The sequence below is a fragment of the Lynx canadensis genome, chromosome C2, assembly GCF_007474595.2.
Source record: "Lynx canadensis isolate LIC74 chromosome C2, mLynCan4.pri.v2, whole genome shotgun sequence".
NCBI classification, from domain to species: Eukaryota; Metazoa; Chordata; class Mammalia; order Carnivora; family Felidae; genus Lynx; species Lynx canadensis.
Genome location: NC_044311.2, coordinates 130,764,813 through 130,784,015, shown reverse-complemented (window position 1 = coordinate 130,784,015; position 19,203 = coordinate 130,764,813).

The window sequence follows — 19,203 nt, the reverse complement described above, 5'->3', positions numbered from 1 at the left end:
CCATTTCCTTGTTTTCTATTCCTCTACCCCCAACTCTGGACCATCCAATTCCTTCTCATCCTTCAAGATGGAGTCTTTCCAGATCCTGGTAGTTAGCTTCCCTACCTCCAAATGTCACATGCTTTCATAACATCTGTTGTTCACTACATGGTACATCATCATTGCTTTTTAAATTAGCCCTCCTGTTATTCTTTCTGCACTGAAAGTCTCATCAGGATAGGAGCCATATTTGCACAGCTCACCACAGCTCCTAGTACAGTGCCTGATGCACAGCATTCCCAAATGAACAACTAAAGACAGAAAAACAATAAGCAAGGATGAAATACTAAAATACTAGAGGCTCAAGAGGGATATAACCACAGGTAAGTCCTGAAGCCACTCGCTTGGGGATTGTTTGCTAGATGGTGTTATAATACATAATAATGGCTGTGTCTGCAGTAATAGTAATAGCTAACATTGATTGAGTACTTAGTTTATGCCAGGTATTGCACCATATATTCATTATATCAATGAATCCTTAAAATTATCTGACAAAATAATAGCCATTGGCATCCCCTTTTTACAAAGAGGTTAAGTAAATTGGTTAGGGTCACACAGCTACTAAGGGCAGAGCCAGAATTTACACACCAAAGGTTGGACCCAAAGGTAATTATTCTATACCCCTACACTGAATTGCCTGTCATGAGTTAGGGAGCAGGAAGTTTGAGTCTTAGGGCTTCTTCAAACTGTATGGTGAGAGAAATTTTTAAGTGTGTCTGATGTTTATACGTCTATATTCTCAAGAACAAAGACAAAGGAATCATTCATTCAAAAGCAGAATACTAATTACCAGTTAATTCTTCTCAGTATTGTTTGGAAGATGGGAGTTGGGCATGGAGACATCAGGGAACAAACAAGGGGATGAGGAAGTTGAAGATTGTCTCCCCAGCACATCACATCCATTTCAAGTTACATTTTAAATAACAAACTTCTCTTAAAATGTATAAACATATTAGCCATACATACCTCAGTACAAATGATCTTGAGCCCATAAGAAGAAAACCATCTTCTGAAACTCTGTGTATGTATGTGTGTGTACACAATGCATGTGAGTATAACAACTATAGACCATGGGGCCCTTCAGTGCAGGGTAGAGATGAATGGAATGACTCAGAGAAGAGTTTGGGAAACCATAAACTGTGATAAGTCTACTAAATACTTGTTTCCAGAAAAGTAGGTGGGAGAAGGGCACTGGATATGAAGTGGGAAGATGCCAAAAGTAATTGCTACCCACTTTGCAATTACTCCCAGGGCCCAGAGGCTGAGAAAAATCATCCTGAGGGCTACCTTTGGCACTGTAAGCCTGCAATAGAGTTTTCATGAATAATTCACTTTGCCAAAGTAGAAGTAACCATGGTTTGTAGTTCACTTTCCTTCCATTAATTTAATCTATGACTTTCATTTTGTCTCTCTGTAAAAACAAAAGGGATACTAACATTTAGCTGTAAGCCAGGAAAGTGATTTATTAGGCAACACTTATAAATCATTATTTATGGCACACTAGTAGTTTAGCAAAAATCTTTTAAAAATAAAAATTTTACTGGGAACAGATTCGGCAGAAAAATAAGAATTCCATACACAGTCGACTGAATGTATTTCTTCTACAGTTATAATTGCATCTACCCAATTTTTGAGGCATGTACTCAAGTGCCAGAGAAGGCTCAAAGTATAAAGTCCATCTGTCTAATGGAGGTTTGGCCTATCAATCAAATTTGTCATTACTTGGATTAAGTTGTTGATATGAGCAGCTTTTTGGAAAAGAAGGAAGATGGAAATGCCATAACAAATTATGGTAAATTATAGGGATTTGGGGTAAATGACCTTATCCCAGTAGAAATCCAACATCTTTTTACTGAGACTCCCTTCAGGACTGATAGAGAGAAAATATTCTTTCAAATGTGGTGCCTCCGTCCCTTTGGCATCCTCCTGCGGCACCCGTCCTTGTCATCCTGATACCATCCCAGGGCCCTGGCTATCAGTGCCCTCACGACTAATTAAAAACTTGCATAACAGCAATGTTAAAGGGCTCAGAGTCCTTTCCCTCGGAAAGCAGGACTTCTGGCTCCAAGTTTGGGGCTTGGTGCTATCAAGCTAATTCCATCGCATAGACACAGGCTATTTTTGGGCAAAGCCAACTCCAGTGTCTCACTCCCTATAGTGGGAACAGGAGCCGAACTTGGCTGACCCTGGATGGCCTGGACATCATGGCTTCTCTTGGGAAGTTATGTCATGCAGTTCAGAAACACAGTGTGGAGTGTTGCCTGCAAAGTTCATGGTATTGGATAGCCATAATACATCTAGAACCTCTCCAGAAATGGATTTTCATGGTAGTAAAACTCCTTATTTCTTTTCCTCTTCTTTTCTCCTCTATCTCTCAGAAGAATGGAAGAGGATGGAGAGATAAGTGAAATGGCAAGACCGGTCCTAGGCCTATGCACAATCGAAACATATTGATCTCATTAAAAACAAGTTTAGGTACTTGATTAGTGATTTGGGAAGGCCTTATATGTCCCTGTTAAATCATTCTGTCTAAGATTGGGAGCCTCTTGAAGGGAAGGGAATTGCATCCCTAATTGTGTACGTCTATTTCTCTGGGTCAGTATTTAATTGGTAAATATAAATTATTTTACACCAGTAAGAGAAAGGAAAACATAATGTAATTTAGAAACATTTGGCATAAACACATGATTATCAGACATCCGTGCAAAGTATGTGCTATTTTTCCATGAGAGACAAAGCATAACAGGAAAGAAATGAAGAAAGGGAGTTAGTAAACTATCACCCAATTATTTTTCTTCTTTTCCTTCGGGGAGGTAAAAAAGTTACCCTGCAGCCCTGTCCCGGACCACTGAGCCCCCTCATTCCAGGGGCACTTAGACATTGATGACATGCTGGCTGGGGAAGAAATTAAGCCCGGCTGCTACTAGCTGTTCTTCCAAGTATGTTCTGGAACTCATGGGTCCTGCCCTCTTACAGTTGCTTCTCTTGCTCCCTATCCCTGCTAAAGTAAGTGGGGTGGGCCTGCAAAGATGACAAGAAAACCTTAAAGATAGGACGAGAATGCAAGTTCCCCACTTGATTGTTATATCATCTGTTTATTGAGGAAAGTAAAATTAAGTTATGTTCCTACACTTTTGAATAATGCGAAATATAATGGTAAAACACTTTTCAATTTCAACAAATTTGGTAAGGCTGTTGTGGCACTAAGAGAGTATCAAGACTGGAGTGATTATTTCCTAATTGTTTGAAACCTAATGGATTTTAATCATGAATGAAAACAGGCTCAGGATTTTTGCAGCATATATTGTCCTCATGATATAATTAATTGTATTGTAAAATTATTATATAAGAATGTCATTCAACAAATGTGGATGAGCCCTTACTTTACATCCTGGACAACATGAAGCATGGAATGAAATCTAATATACAATAAAAACATGGTTCCTGCTTTCCATGAACTTAAACTCTGATACCAGAGAGAAGGCATGACATAATATATGCCTTTTACAAATGTTATAAGAAACATAGTTCCAGGAATGCCCCAGAAGTTAAAAATTACTTTCCAGCAGCATTATTACGGAAAGCTCTTGGGAGAAAATAGCATTTGATACTAAAATATCAAATAATATTTTGTTCTCAAATTGATTTATGCGTATGTCTTACTTCCTCAGCTGCACTGTAAGGTTCTTGTGGCTAGACAGTGGATATGATTCTTGTTTTTTAAAAAAATTCTCCGTCTGTTATTCTTTGAGCAAGGATCAGCTGCCGAGGAGAGGCACAATTGTTTTTTGATATTTACTAAACGGTAAGATAAAAGTCAGAACAAGTGCCCAAAATTCCATCTGTACCTTTTAGCTGCCTAGATTCCAACAGAGACTTTTGATAGATTCCAGGAAGTAGCAGATACGCTAGTTCCTTTCTTTTGTATTGTGAGTTGGGTAAACTGGATTCTAATTCTCACTTTCCCACTAACTTAATCTATGAAGTGGGTCAGCATTCAATTATCTCACCTGAAAATGAGCCTGCTACCATCTTGAAGGTTTAATAAGTATCATCTTATGACACAAAAGAACTGTAAGGTGATTGGAAAGACATTATACAAATACAAGTTGCCATTATTACTGCCACAACTCGTGTGTGATGTTAAGTTCATTCTTGAACAATAGCGCAGAGATTTCTTTAGAAGTATGTCATTGCTTTAATTTTTTATTTCACTTTTATGTTTCATTTGGCTCATCTTTTTGAAGTCATTTTCCTTGTTTAAATAGTTTTGTATTGTACCTTTTCTCTCAAAATGGTTTTATTTTGATGGATTTAGCTTCCCTGGAGGAAGCTGAATATGGAAAAACCTAAGAATCATTGAGCTGCTAATAATAATTATCCTCTGCCCTTTTAAAGCCTCTTTTATCTGAGGATATCAAAGGACTTTTCAAACCGGTATCTATAATTACCTTCATCATACAAAAGAATAACTGCCAGTGAGGCTGAATGACTTACAGGAGGTTGACAAAGGCAAAAAGCAGAACCCCAAATTCCCTTCCCCCTTCCCTCTTTCCTGTCTCCCAGACTTCAGGACTCTTAGGGAAGACTGAGGTCTGGCTTCAGCTCTGAGGAGATCCAGAGAAAGAGAGCCTGTCTTCATGATATGTAGCTCTAATGAAGACCTAAACATGCTACCCTCTGACAGCTCATAACCTGAGAACATATGAACACAAGGGGCAAAACAAGTAGGAAACAAAGGGAGGGGGAGGTTCCTTTGGGGTATAGAGGCTAAGAAACGTTTGTCCAGTGGAATTTCAGTCAACCTACCCCCCAGTAAGTGGCCTGTTCTCCACACTACTTTGCCTTTACAGTTTTTGTTTTTGTTTTTTCTCACCTGGGGAAAAAAAAATCGAGTTTATACTTGGTAGAGGGCAGGGTTCACTTTTTCCTCAGCCGGCCAAGTTGAGAGCTAGCAGGATGAATTCCTGGGTTCTCCTTAAGGGTATAATTTAACCACAGTGTTCACTAAGATTCAAAGTGCTTTAGCAATTGACTGTCCGTTCTTTATAACGTTCAGATTTTCTCTCTGTGTTCTATTTGCAGATAGAATGACATATCTCAAACTGGCAAAGTTCCCCGAAGAATGGGAAAAATGAATAATGTGAACAGGGGTTGGTGAGCCAGGGCATTTTGATTAAACATGGGGTCTCAGAACTGGCGGAAGGTCTGGCTCTGACTGATGGCAGAGAGGGCTCTAGGGCCTCCCTACTAAATGGCAAACTAGGGACCATAAAAGAGATAATGTAGCAAAGAGCTTCAGCCATCAAGTTATTCTAAAAATGGAGTAGGGCATTTTATACGTGGAGAGAAGGGCACTGATTGTTATCTGAATATTGCTAATATGTCCCATAGAACCTAATTGGAATAATTTTTTACTATTAATTTGAACAAGAGTGCTGAGGCTCTTTATATGTATAATAAAGCTAATTTCTACATTTAATAGAGACCATTTTATTTTTTAATGTTAGCAAAATCAGAATCGTATTAAACTTTAGAAGTGAATCAAACTTTTATAACTCGAGGATTTCTTCCCGGGTTCGATGTGGCGATTAAAATGCTCTCATTTCAATCCCCTTAGATTAGATTGAATCTGTGGTGCTATTTTTCTCTGAGGCATATCTCGAGTGTTTTTAAAATGTAACATTTTCACAATAAGCTGTTTCCTACAATAAATTCATTTTTATACTTGCTGTTATACTTCAACCGAATGCTAGTGGTTTGTATTTCCCTGGTCAACAGGAAACTGACGATGCTTGACAGACGTAAAATAATGGCTATTACTTATGAAGCGTTTACTACATGTCTAGTCTTGGGTTAAAATGCATTTAGCGTCATTTAATCCTTAAGACAGCAATATAAGGTATACACTAGTATTATTTGCATTTTATAGATGAGGAAATAGAGACTTAGAAATTTAAGACATTTGATTAATGTCCCACAGTTAATACGTGACACAGCTGTCATCAAAACCCAGGTCCTAGGGACTCCCAACCCACTCTCTTGTAGACTGCAACTTTAACCTGTTTCGTAATTGATTCTTAAATTTCTAGTTCTATGACCTTCACTGTGTCTGGCTAGGCCATCACAGACCATGTGCCATTGCTATCTGCTCAAACATCTTCAGCCAGAATGTTGGGCTGTATATATTTGATCAAGTTGGAAACACCAAAGATCAGTAACCCATGCACCTCCTGCCTTACATGGGGGTAAGGACCCTCTGAATACATCTTTCAACTTTAATGAATGTAATGTTCTCCCGAAAAGAGATGACCTTACCAAGTGTCACTTCTTGGTAAATAAAGCTCTGCCACTGTTGACTTTTGATTCATCATCACACTGATATTTAGTGTCAGTCCAGTGTTCTGGACGAGGCAACAATCTTGAGCTCTTATAAAGGCAAACAGGTGGCTGGTCACATTGGACAGATTCCCTTTGGCAGAGGTAGGGAAACTACAACTAGTATTTAGCATTTTAATTGACGTTGGTGCCTGCAGAACCACTTTCCTCTGTAAAATTCTTTTCAAAGGAGGGGAAATCAAAATAGAAAGTAGTATAACTTCTTCCAGTGTATGTACATGTAGCTCCTTCAGGAGATGAGACTTCCCTTTTCCTTGACTCAACCGTAGCATTCACATGCTTCCCAGCTAGTATTCAGTCATCAAAACTAATACACGCAGGTGCTTTACATATCAGGGAAAGTAAACATTTTTGTCAACTTTTTAAACAACTTTCCCCACAATCACCGACACTCTCCAAATAGAATCTGCTGACTTCAATGGCAGGGTCAGTGTTACAGAGTGACTCACTGCCGGAGAGAACAAACAGGCCCAACAAAGGCTACTTCGAGATGTAAATGCTGTTTCCTTATTGCTTGTGAAAGCTACAGCTTTCACAAACTAGAACGAGAAAGCCTGTGTTTGGGGGTTCCTGCTGTCTCAGATATCCCCGGGCCTCCAGAAATGCCCACACCCTCTAACAACTGTTCCCTCCCTTTCCTCTCCCCACTCCTAGAGTGCACCAGATGCATTCAGTTCCTCAGTGAAAATACTCCTGAACCTGATCCAGTCCGGCTCTAACCCACGCCACTTCCCAGAAGCTAGCCTTGCCAAGGTCTCCAGTAACATGCTCCCTGCCAAACGAAATGGCACTTCTCCATCTCGATGCTCCTTGACCTATGTACAGAATTTGACACTGCTGATAACCAATTACACAACTCTCTCTTCTTGGCTTCTGAGCCTCTTTCCTCATTTAGTCTGCCTCTCACCTCATCTGCTTTAGAGACCTTTCCCCCCTCCTCCCCTAGCTTCCACTTTCCATGGGGCTATCCCCATTGCTTTGCAAATTAGCTATTCCATGTACCGTTGCCTCACAGATGGCAGGGGTCATGCTGTATTCACGTTGGAACCCCAGTGCCTAGACAGTGTTTGCAAAATAACATGGGATCAAAAAAAATATTTGTTGAATGAATGCCTGTATGTAATAGATCAATTTCTATATTCACTTCTGTCCTGCACACTGCATCTGGCAGGAAGATAAGTCACATGACCAATCCGTATTAAACAGAAATTTATTGCGTGCCTTTAACTTTTCCCAAACCCAACATCCATGTGTCAGTAAAGAACGCTGATACAAAGCTCCCAAATAAAACTCCTCACTGACTCCTGGTTGTTTTTCAATTCTATTTCCAGTTCCTAATTAAATCTGCTTTTTCAGTCATGACATTTTCTGAATCTGATTTGCCTTCTTTTCAACTCTTCCAATGGATTTTTCACAGAATAAATTTTAAAAAGTACTCTGTGTTCAATTGGCATTTTGTATAGTAGCTACTTGCTCTAATGTATTGCAAAGAGTAGCCAATTATTATTTGTTGAGTGATGGCCACACGAACAACTGGATTATGTGTACTGTTTCTCAATTTGGTCATTAAGGTGGTCCAGACAAGTGAATTAGCTGTTCCATTGTCTGTTTATTTTAGTCATTTTAATGACCAAATCATATTATCTCAGAGGCGATATAACCAAAGAAAAGCAATTTGTTATTTCAGTGAAAAATAATAATTTAATCCAATAAAGTGTTAATTTCAGCTTATGGTTATTCTATAATCCTTTATCTCCTGTTTGGATAACCATAGGCTCATCTCTCCAGAATCCCAAATTACAATATTTATTTCCTGTAAGTCTTTCGTTCTTCTGCCAAAGTTATCTTTCTCACCTGCCATTTTGTATATGCTGGACTTTTCTGAGGCCATAGAATTTTTTTTTAAGTTTGTCCTATAAGTTATGTCCAAGATCCTCTTGCTCAATTGCAAAGTCTTTCTTTCTAATTTTTTAAAATGTCTTACTATTTTCTCTCTTCTTCTATGCTCTTTGATTGAAACACATCACGTGTCTGCTTACTACCCCCTTCATATGATCATTTTATTTATATCTTCTTCCATTGGATGGATGGATGGATAGATAGATAGATAGATTGATTGATAGATAGATACACAAATTCACATCCTACAGATACTAAGGAATTGTTCAATACAGTCTCCTAGCACTAAGACCTTACTTCCTAATAACAGATATTTTCTTTTTATCCCCCCATTAAAAGCAAACCTCTTCTACATTTTTAGTGGATCAAGGCACTTATGTTTGAACCCTGTTGTATTTGTGGTTTACAAAACTGTCCATCCTTTCATGTATTTCTCTGATTATAAACTCTAAAGGAAAGACCTGATATTTATTAAACAGATCCTAAACAGTTTCCAGCACTGTAATATGAGGATATAGACAATTAAAACATTATTTATGTCTATTAGCAAATCATCGTGTATGTATCTAAAACTATTAGGTATCTGAAGCTACAAAAATCAATTACGTCTTTCATCTTGCTAGATGGAATATGTAATAAAAATGGACCCCTTACATTATTCAATGGATCATGTTAGATCAATAGTTTTTCCTATTTGGTAAAATGTGATGTCTCATGATTTTTTATAGCAATCTGTATAATTATAAGGGATGCACTTTGATTAACATCAAAGAGTAGTAAGTGATATAAGGCACCATAATGAGATGCAAGAGAAGTCTATGTTGATAATTCTAATCCATCTGAGTTTCCAAAATAAATAATTTTCGGAAACTAAAGAGAACACCTTTTCAATTTCCTATGCTTATCATTTCTTCTCATTGATTCTTTTGTTATAAACTATGTACCTCCCAAATTTCTTTCTCTGCTTGTTATAGCCACATTCTTTTGTCCAACATTTTAAATCTTCAATAAAATATAAATGAGCAACAGCTTCCTGCTAACCACAAATTCCCCTTCTTGTTTTGCTTTGTCTAAATGTTCTTCTTGAATGCCCAAAGGACTTTCTCTTCCTGCTTGGCACAGTCCGAAATTAGTTTGAATCACATTATCCTTACAACCAGTGTACCTGCATTATGATTCCAAGGGTAATTTGTGTCCTTTAACCATAGTGTGCTTATCATCAATGCTTCAAGGGACTACAATCTGGCCTTGATCTTGCTCAGTTTATCAAGGCTGCTTGGGGGTAGAGCTATTCATGGGTACAAACGATATTGGTTTTATTCCTATGACTACTCAGAAATCTATTTCTCAACCAAACCAGTGATTTTTAACAGTGTTTTTTTTTAAATCACACTTATAAGGCAGTGTTGATACAAAGGTGTGTGTCTATTTTTCCCCATTAAGTTCAAAACAAACTATTCTTTTTAGCTTCCCTCCTTGAGCTTTAATTCTGACTAAATTCAGCCCTTGAGCATCAGTTAAAAATCTTCTGCCTTTGTGTGTTTTTTTGTAAGTGTGTTGTATGTATCCTTTTTAAAGTCTCATTAAAAGATTAAGACATACTATTATTAGTTGAAATTAATGGGTAAACTTTGCCTTGCTTGTTGGTCATCCATGCTTTCATCTTGTTTCAGCTAGATAACTCTAACGTTGGGTCGGTTGGTCTGCCAAAAAGACTGATTATAGACCCTTGTTTTGTGCAGAATTCACACTGTCTACAGGGTGTGGTACAGAGACACTCAACCGTTCTTGAGCAGTTGTAGCATTACTATACTGTTTCGTGAATAAACAGATCTGCTTTAGGAAATTATTTGTGATCTACAAATTTGTGTTTGTAACCAACTATTTTCCCTGTTTAGCTCTGGACAACAACCTGGAAGCTATCCTTTCAGCTTAAAGTCATTGTCACAACTGTGCGGAAGATAGTTAACATTCTTCTCAGTTCTTCGCAATTCCTGGTCAATATCTTTCCTCGAGTGAAATCCATGTAAACTTCAAACAACAAATCACAAGGTGAAAAAGTTGTCAAAGCCCTAATTTCACATCATCTGTGGAAAAATAGGATTTTATGAATTCTACTTTTTTGTGAGAGAGAGAGAGCACAAGTGGGGAAAATGGACAGAGAGAGAGAGAGAGAGAGAGAGAGAATCTCAGGCAGACTCCACGCTCAGCACAGAGGCTGACACAATATCCCATGGCTCTGGGGTCATGACCTGAGCCAAAATCAAGAGTCAGACGTTCAACCTACTTAGCCACCCAGGCGCCCCTGAATTCTACTTTTTATATGCTAAATTCAGTCAAGTCAGCTTTTTGTTAGTGTTTATTTTATTTTTGAGAGAGAGAACATGAACGGCAGAGAGAGAGAGGGACAGAGGATCCGAAGTGGGCTCTCCACTGACAGAAGAGAGCCTGATACGGGACTTACGAACCATGAGATCATGACCTGAGCGGAAATTGGATGCTTAAGAGGCTGAGCCACCCAGGCGCTCCCAGTCAAGTCAGTTTTGAAGTGACAATACCTCAGAAATGGAGATTTTAATCCAGAATGTGTAAGTTACCAAGTTGCGGTCACACAAATTTCCAAGGCAGTGGTTCTCTCAAGATGCCAATTATAGTTCTCACTGTTTTATCCAAAAGCTTAGATCTCAAAAGACTTGAGCTCTAGACCAAGCCCTGACACTCTAACTGGCTGGATGACACAAGGCACGGCAGCTAAACTTGTGCCTCTGTCCCCGTTCTGTAAAATTGGAGGATTGGACCAGAGCAGCAACCATCAGTTCCATCTGGCCTAATGGGTCAGAATATGGCATTTTACTCCCAGCACCAGGTCTGGCAGGGCCAAACCTCCAGCCTTCATCTTCTATCTCGAGCAGCTCCAGCCAGAGGGAGGATGTGGCACAAAAGTGTTAGCCAAATTTTCCTACCTAAAATGAGTTATTGGGATAAAAATCAACTCATATCATTTTTCAAGGGACTGAAGTTCTGAAAATTAAATCTGGGTCTATGCCACATAAAAGATACTACAACTTTGAGGAGATTTGATTATAAAACTCTATGAATGAAATATGTAAGAAATATTGTCACGTTGATCACTTTTACACAAAGGCGGTAGAACAGTAGAATATTGGGACCGTCTTACTTTTCTGGAACACAGCCCCTGACTCGTGAAGCCGCACCCATTCTAGTGAAGGATACATGGTCTCAAACAATTAAAATGCAAGAGCTGCCTGAGGTTGAGATCATCTGTGCGCAGGGCCTAGGGGAATCACCGGAGAAGGATCTTGAAGCAGAAGTTCATTAAGAAAAGAAAAGGGAGCATCTGGGTGGCTCAGTCAGTTAAGTGTCCAACTTTGGCTCAGGCCATGATCTCACGGTTTGTGAGTTCAAGCCCCGTGTCGGGCTCTGTGCTGACAGCTCTGAGGCTGGAGCCTGCTTCAGATTCTGTATCTCCCTCTCTCTCTCTCCCCCTCCCCTGCTCACGCTCTGTCTCTCTCTCTCTCTCAAAAATAAAATAAATATTTTTAATTATTAAAAAAAAGGAAAAAAGAAAAGAAAGGTGGCATGGGACATCCCCAAAAAAGAAATAGATTGCACAAAAGGTCTGTTGTGTTTGAAGAAAGATGAGAAGCCCCTGAACCTGGAGAATTAGAAGGGTGGGGGAGTGGAGGGTGTACCATCAAAGTAAAGATTGAAGACATAGGTAGAAAGTAGGTTCTTATGGGATAAACTAAGGAGTCTATAGGAAACAGGAATCCCTGACGATGTTTGTTTTTACAGCATTTATTTTTTAAATTTACCCATTTTTTTCTTCTTTGAATGACTACAGCCTCTTTCTAAGGAAAGAGGAGCAAATCAGATAGCCATTCTGTCTGTGCTTCAACGGGCTCAGCTGAACAAGTCTGTTGAGCTCTAATGTGCATGAGGCTGGGGGAAGAGGTAGCTGAATTCCTCTGAAAAAAATGGAAGCAGAAGAATTTAGAGTTATTTGATAAGAAGGAGACTAGGAACAGAGAAATGAGGGAAAGAGAGAACCCAACAAGACAGAGAAAAATAAGCAAGCAAGCAAAAAAAAAAAAAATGTTCATAAACATGTTAGGAAACATCCACCACATAAGAGGAAATGAAGGGTCTTTGAAGAACAATTATTTCTCTGCTCCAATTGAAATGATTTACATTGTTAAGGTTTAGTCCACTCTTGAGTCTTTCTCCCAAATCTCTAAGCCCATCAGACTTGTATGTACATAAATATTCTATTGTTTGTGCAAATCAAGAGGGAAGCCCAGTTAGTGGCACATAACAACACATACCATTAACTGAGGCTGAGGCAACTTGAAAATTTAACTCCCACAGGTATATGTAAAACTCTTGGGGAAGGTTTTGATCACGTGGTCATGGAATTGGGAAAGATGAAGAGTTTTGCCAATTTTATCTAGAAGTCAAGTGCAGGGGCAGTGGAGGCCTACCCAATCTCTGCTTATAGTAGGTTTTTCGGTAAAAGAGTCGCATGAACAAATTCACTGATAGATAATTTAGCAGTATGGGAATGGACAGAGACTATGAAATTCGAGGCAGTGGGCTAGTGCACCAAGTGGTCCTCCTGATATCAAAGCAATAGAAAGCAGTGTTGGAAACAAAGGTTGGCGTCCATAGGTGCAACCATGCATCTAGCTTGATAGATCTGGGAAACAGTACTTGGAATACGAACATAGAGGGGCAGGGGCTGGTGAGACAGGTGATGGATTCAATTTAGAATGCACTGAGTTTGAAATGACTATGATGGAGTTAATTAGAAATGCCCATTAGGAGATTGTCTATACACCTAAAGCAAGTTTGTACTCAATAGTATTGGATTTCGTAAGAATGAAACATAGACAGTGCACTTATTCCCTCTTACTGAGTTGTGTGGTTTTCTCCCACTTTCCTTCCTTCCTTCTTTGCTCCCTCCCTCCCTCCATTCCTCTTTCTACTTTGCTCCCTATTCTTTCAGAAAGCAATTATTAAAGAAAATACAAAGTTTCTTTTTTATTTTATTTTTTTTAAATAAAAGAGGAGAGTGGGGAGGGGCCGAGAGAGGGGCAGAGAGAGAGGGAGACACAGAATCCAAAGCAGGCTCCAGGCTCTGAGCTGTCAGCACAAAGCCTGAGTGGGGACTGGAACTCACAAACCTCGAGATCATGACCTGAGCCGAAGTCAGCCGCTCAATTGACTGAGCCGCCCAGGCGCCACAAACTTTCTTTTTTTAAAATGCTTATTTATTTTGAGAGAGAGCAAGCATGCAAGTGAGCAGGTGAGGGGGAGAGAGGGAGGGTGGGAGGGAGAGAGAGAGAGAGAGAGAGAGAGAGAGAGAGAATCCCAAGCAGGCTCCATGCTGTCTCAATCTCACCAACCACTAGATCATGACCTAAGCTAAAATCAAGAGTCGGATGTTAAAAAAAAAAAAAAAAAAACAGTCGGATATTTAACCAACTGAGCCACCCAGGCACCCCCAAAATAAAACCTTTCTGTCATTTGAAGCTTTTTCTAAATTATCCTTTTTAAAAATTATTTTGCATGTTAATTTTATCTAAAACTTGATGAAAACATCTGCTCACACATATATTAAATGAGTTGTCCTGGTTTTGATATGGTGAGACCTGTTATCTTAATTTCTTTTAGGTCTTTATTGTTCTTATCAAAAGAAAATTGCTCTTGTCATAAATATTTTATAAACATTATACTTCTCATATTCTGTCTTAAGAGGAAAATTAATCTTAAAGCTATTCCTTTATCCATATCTGTCTATTAACATTAATTTAATTCCCTAAAACTGTCTTCTTATTTTCCTATTATTCTTTCTTTTTGCTCTTCTCATATGAATTAAGGCTTTCCCAGGTCCTCTGACTTTGAACTACCCAAATGTAAATGACTGATTGGATCATGTCACTGTGCATTTATGAAGCTTTAATTACTTTTTGGCTCTATTATAGTCATCTTAGAGTTGTTATATAAATGCTCCATAAGAATCATTTAAAATTCAATTTATTAAGTCAGACATTTTTCCATAGTTAGAGCAAAATAGAAAAGCATGTTACAACCACTGTCCAAAGGGGCTCAAACATACAACGTAATCACTGTTTTTTCTTTAAGTTACAAAAGATTAAAGCCCTTATTAACATATTTAAGTAAAATAGAAAACATTTGAATTTGTAAAAACAATTAGAAATCATTTTAAATTATTCTTTTAAGAATAAGGATAATTTTAAAGACATGATTTCATACATATGACTTAATAGTATATAAGTATACTTATATAGTATATAAGTATATACTTAATATACTTAATAGTATATATTTCATACATATACTTAATAGTAAGATGATAAAATCATGATACTTACACAAGTGCGATGCTTTTTAGTGAAAGGAGCTGAAATGTTTGCAAAAATTGGTGAGAGTAATGAAGATTAAATTTTATTAAGTAACAATAAAATACTACCATTCCAGTAATGACTGAAATACTTATTGGTATTACTATTATCTCCACAGAAAATTGACTTTTGAACATCATACTTCAACTTTTTTAGCAAAAATTCCTGTAGATCTTTGCTATAGATGCATTCCAAACATTTATAATGCTAACAACTTACATTGATTTTTTTTTTTCTTGTTTAAACCTGAAAGGAGCTGAGGCCTATTGTAATACTTTTATCTACTCTAATCTCTAGTAAAAATGTTTTTTATTATGTAGTTGATACAAAAATTGGACGAGGGGAGATTGGGATAAATTATCATCACGTGGATTTTAAGATACATTTATTCCGGAAAAAAATACATTTGAAAATGGTAGTCACTACATAGAAGTTATCCAATTATATGTTAAAAATAGCTAAACAAGCTATCACTTGTTTGAATTCTATGTTTCTTCTGAAGAACTTAGGTATTTTATTATATGCATAATGTAAATCAGCAAATACTTATTTGGCCAATAGATACTCACAGAATATGCATAGATAAAATAATGGAAGTAGTTATTCCTATCAAAAAGAGTCCTCAAGAAATTTTCCCAAAGTCTCACACAAAGCCAGTAGTAGAACTTAGAAAAACAACACGCAGTAGTCCAGTGTAGCGACTCACTTCTAAGACCACACTATTTTCAAAAGTTTCACCACATATTTATAAAGGGTATCCGACATCTCCTTCTTCCCAAAGTCTTACCATTGGTCTAGTGGTGAATAAATTCTCCAAAATGCAGTCGAAGGTCTTATAACCAGTACCTCTTCCATAAACCTTTCACAAAAAGGTCACTGCCATTCCAGCTCACCCTTCTTTTCCCTTATATATTTATATGTGTCACTCAACGCCCTTCCTCCTGCTTGGAAAGCCATCAAGAACTTTTATCTTAGGAGTCAGTTGCCAGTTCTGTTTAATGAACCAGTCAGCAGGATTCTCGACGGCCATGAGTATAAGCCTGTCTGTGCCCTTTTTTTTCTCAGACTAAGAATGGCATTACCTCAAAAGCTGGCCATTGGGAAATAGTCTCAGAACTGTTCACTAGTAGTTAGACAGCCTCGGAGCCCGCGCAGACAGCCTATCCCTGGTTGTGCAGGCATTCTTTTTAATTCTGGAAGTCTATTGACACTTACATGGTTTTATCAGGACAAAAGAAATCCCTGAAAACTTCTCCTTTTTCCTTGGGTATTATCTAACCCAGAATGTGGATACTGGAGGTGTTAACATGTTTTGGTTAACCTCCTAAGCAGAGGAGATAAATGCACAGAGCCTTCAAACATCTATTGTTTCAGTCTTCCCCCGTCCCTCCTCCAGGATATTATCATATTTGGCAAGATGGAGCTCAATTGCACTTAAAATGATGGAATTAAACAGTCAGTCCGTCTAATGCTTAGAATCTATACACTCTTAGAAGCGTAGTTAAATTGAATCAGATATTAGGCCATAAAATTAATAATTCTACATTTTGGAACTAAAACAGATTTTTGAGTTTCATTTGACATTTTAAGAGTGAGTTAAAATAAATATGTAGTACAACACCAGGCCCATTAAATCAAAATATTTAGCAGTCATATTTTATATTTTAGGGTTTTATAGTGTTGCAAATTGCTAAGCCATATTTCAATTTTAGTACATTTGCATACTGTATACAAAATGATAGGAAACAAGGTAAAGAAAGCGGTGTGGGCATTTGGAACACGGGAAGAAGTGCTTATGCCACAAATGGTTTACTGCTAATGAATTAAAGAAAATATATGGAGTGTGTAGTTGGTTGATGTTGTGGTGCATCTTTTTAGAGCTCAATCATCCCTTAAATCGTAATGGCAAGTTTCAGATTTTCTATATCAACTTCTCAACAAAGGGAATATGCATGGATTCAGATAGGCTATCCCTTAATTTTTCCTAGACAAGTTAACTATGTTGTAGATGAAGAGCTTCAGACTTTATCTCACTGCTCATCAATTTCTTTCATTGTCATATATATTTGGAAGGGCTGTCCCTATTCAACAGCCCCCCTCCAAGTCTTCCTATCTTCCTATCTTCCTATCTTCCTTGTACAAATACAAATTGTATTTGTATCCCAAATACATTTTTTGCTTCATGTTGCAGTTCTAGATATTTTGTTATATTTTTAATCTTTCTTTAATGTTTTTATTTTTTTTTAATATAATTTATTGCCAAGTTGGCTAACATGCAGTGTATACAGTGTGTTCTCGGTTTTGGGGGTAGATTCCCATGATTCACTGCTTACATATTTTAGAGAAATAACTGCAAATTTCTGAATCAAAATAATTTTAATATTAGACAATCAAACTCTTAATACCTCTGTTGCTAATTTTGATAAATAAATACAAAATTGAAGCCAGTTTGGTCTTAACAATTTTTGATACAATTCTCAATTTCATGGGTCAGTATATGGCATTCACTCAAATATCACTTGTCATGCCTTTTATTGAGGAAAGAGAAATTGTGTTTTCATTCATCTATCAAAATAGTAGGTATCCAGATCATTGATTTCCTCCTCACCTATGGTGGGACTGTCAACATAAACTTTTCTCTTTTTTATACCTTGCAAGTTTTCTGGAGCAATACATACTCTACCTTGCATTTTTCTGCATTCTTTGGAGAAGTTTTGTGAGGGTTTTTGGGGGGTTTTTTTTTTGTTTGTTTGTTGTGTTTTATTTCATTGTAGCTGTGTATAAAATTACCATTATGGCTGAGGAAAGAGGATAGGAAGGCAATAACAGGAGTGTATCTTCACTTTTAAGACAGAAAATTTTGGTTTCCCTAACATATAAAAGAGAGCATAGAATGTATAATTATCTATTTTGTAGCAGCAGGTATGGAAGAAACATTAACCTTTATTGAGTACCAACTTTGACCCTGTGCCAATAGACACTCACATAGTCTCTTTTTAATTTAATTCTAAAAATAACTCTGTCAAGTAATTTCCCGAGTTTTAAAAAATATATACATATGTACTAATTAAAGAAAAAAGTTAGCAAATACTAAAGAGAATAAAATGTCCTCTGTTACCATTTAATGAAATTTATCCCAATTTACCATTTTAATGACTTTCCTTCCTTTGTTTATTCTATGAATGGATATATAATCCTTATGGAGTTCCAATAACTTAGTAATTGTATATGTTAGCTTTTTCATTTCCAAACATTGTAAGTATAACCTACTTCTGCGTTGTTATATTATTGTCATATATGGTTAAAAACTATTCCTTGGTATGAAGTGGTCCACCATAATTAACTGTTTCTCATGGGTTTTAAGTCGTTACTAAAATATTTCTATTTTACAGATATTTCTAGAATAAAAATTGTCATAACGTTTTGTTTGTTTGTTGCTGTTATTGTTTGTATTTAAGATTCTTCCTTAGCATAAATTATCAGCAATAAAATAAACCAGAAAAGGTGTAGTACAAAATGGCAATAAATTAAAGTAATAATTAAATTTTAAATTTGCATTTTAAATTTAAAAAACAATTGTTTTACAGATGATACTAGCAAAACTATTACTCTGTTACTCTTGTATGGTGCTGGTAGTATCTTAAACTGGCACAAATCTTTGGAAAACAATCTGATGTGTAACTTTTTGTATCCAATGAGCTAGTAGTACATTTCTGAGAGTCTCCCCAAATAAAATAGTGTAAAAGAGAGAAGTAGATCTAACACAACAATGATCATTGCAGCTTTGTTGATTTCTTTATTAATCTTGTGAGTGAAAATTGCTCTTCTATTATTATAGGAACAATGCATATTCATGGAAAATGATTTATGCAGTACATAAGAACAAAACATAGCCTCCAAGCCCGTTCCCTAGAGGCAACTGCTCCTAACAATCTCTTATCAACCTCCCCAAATTTTTCCATTCAAATCTATGAAAACACAGATTTCTTTTTACAACAGGTCACACTGTACAGATTTCTCTTCAATTTGCTATTTTCAACTACTATAATGTCTTACACATCTTTTCATTTCAGGACATACAGATCCAACACATTCTTTTGAATGGCTAGGTAGTTTTCCATTGTATGGCTGCACCATGCTTTATATATCCAGTACTCATTTTGAGTCATATGTATTTTTCTCCATTATAAAGAATGTTTCAAAAAAATCCTTCTATATTAATCTTTCTACATTTACAAGTATAATTGTAGGATCTTCTTAGCAGTGGAATGGCTAACCGGAGGGTATATACATTTTAAATTTGCCTAACTGCCCTCCAAAATCAATCTACATTTCCTCACACCCTTTACAACACTGGGTATTTTCAAACGTTTAAACCTTTGCCAGTGTGATAGCACTTCATCTTTCCACAAGTATTTGT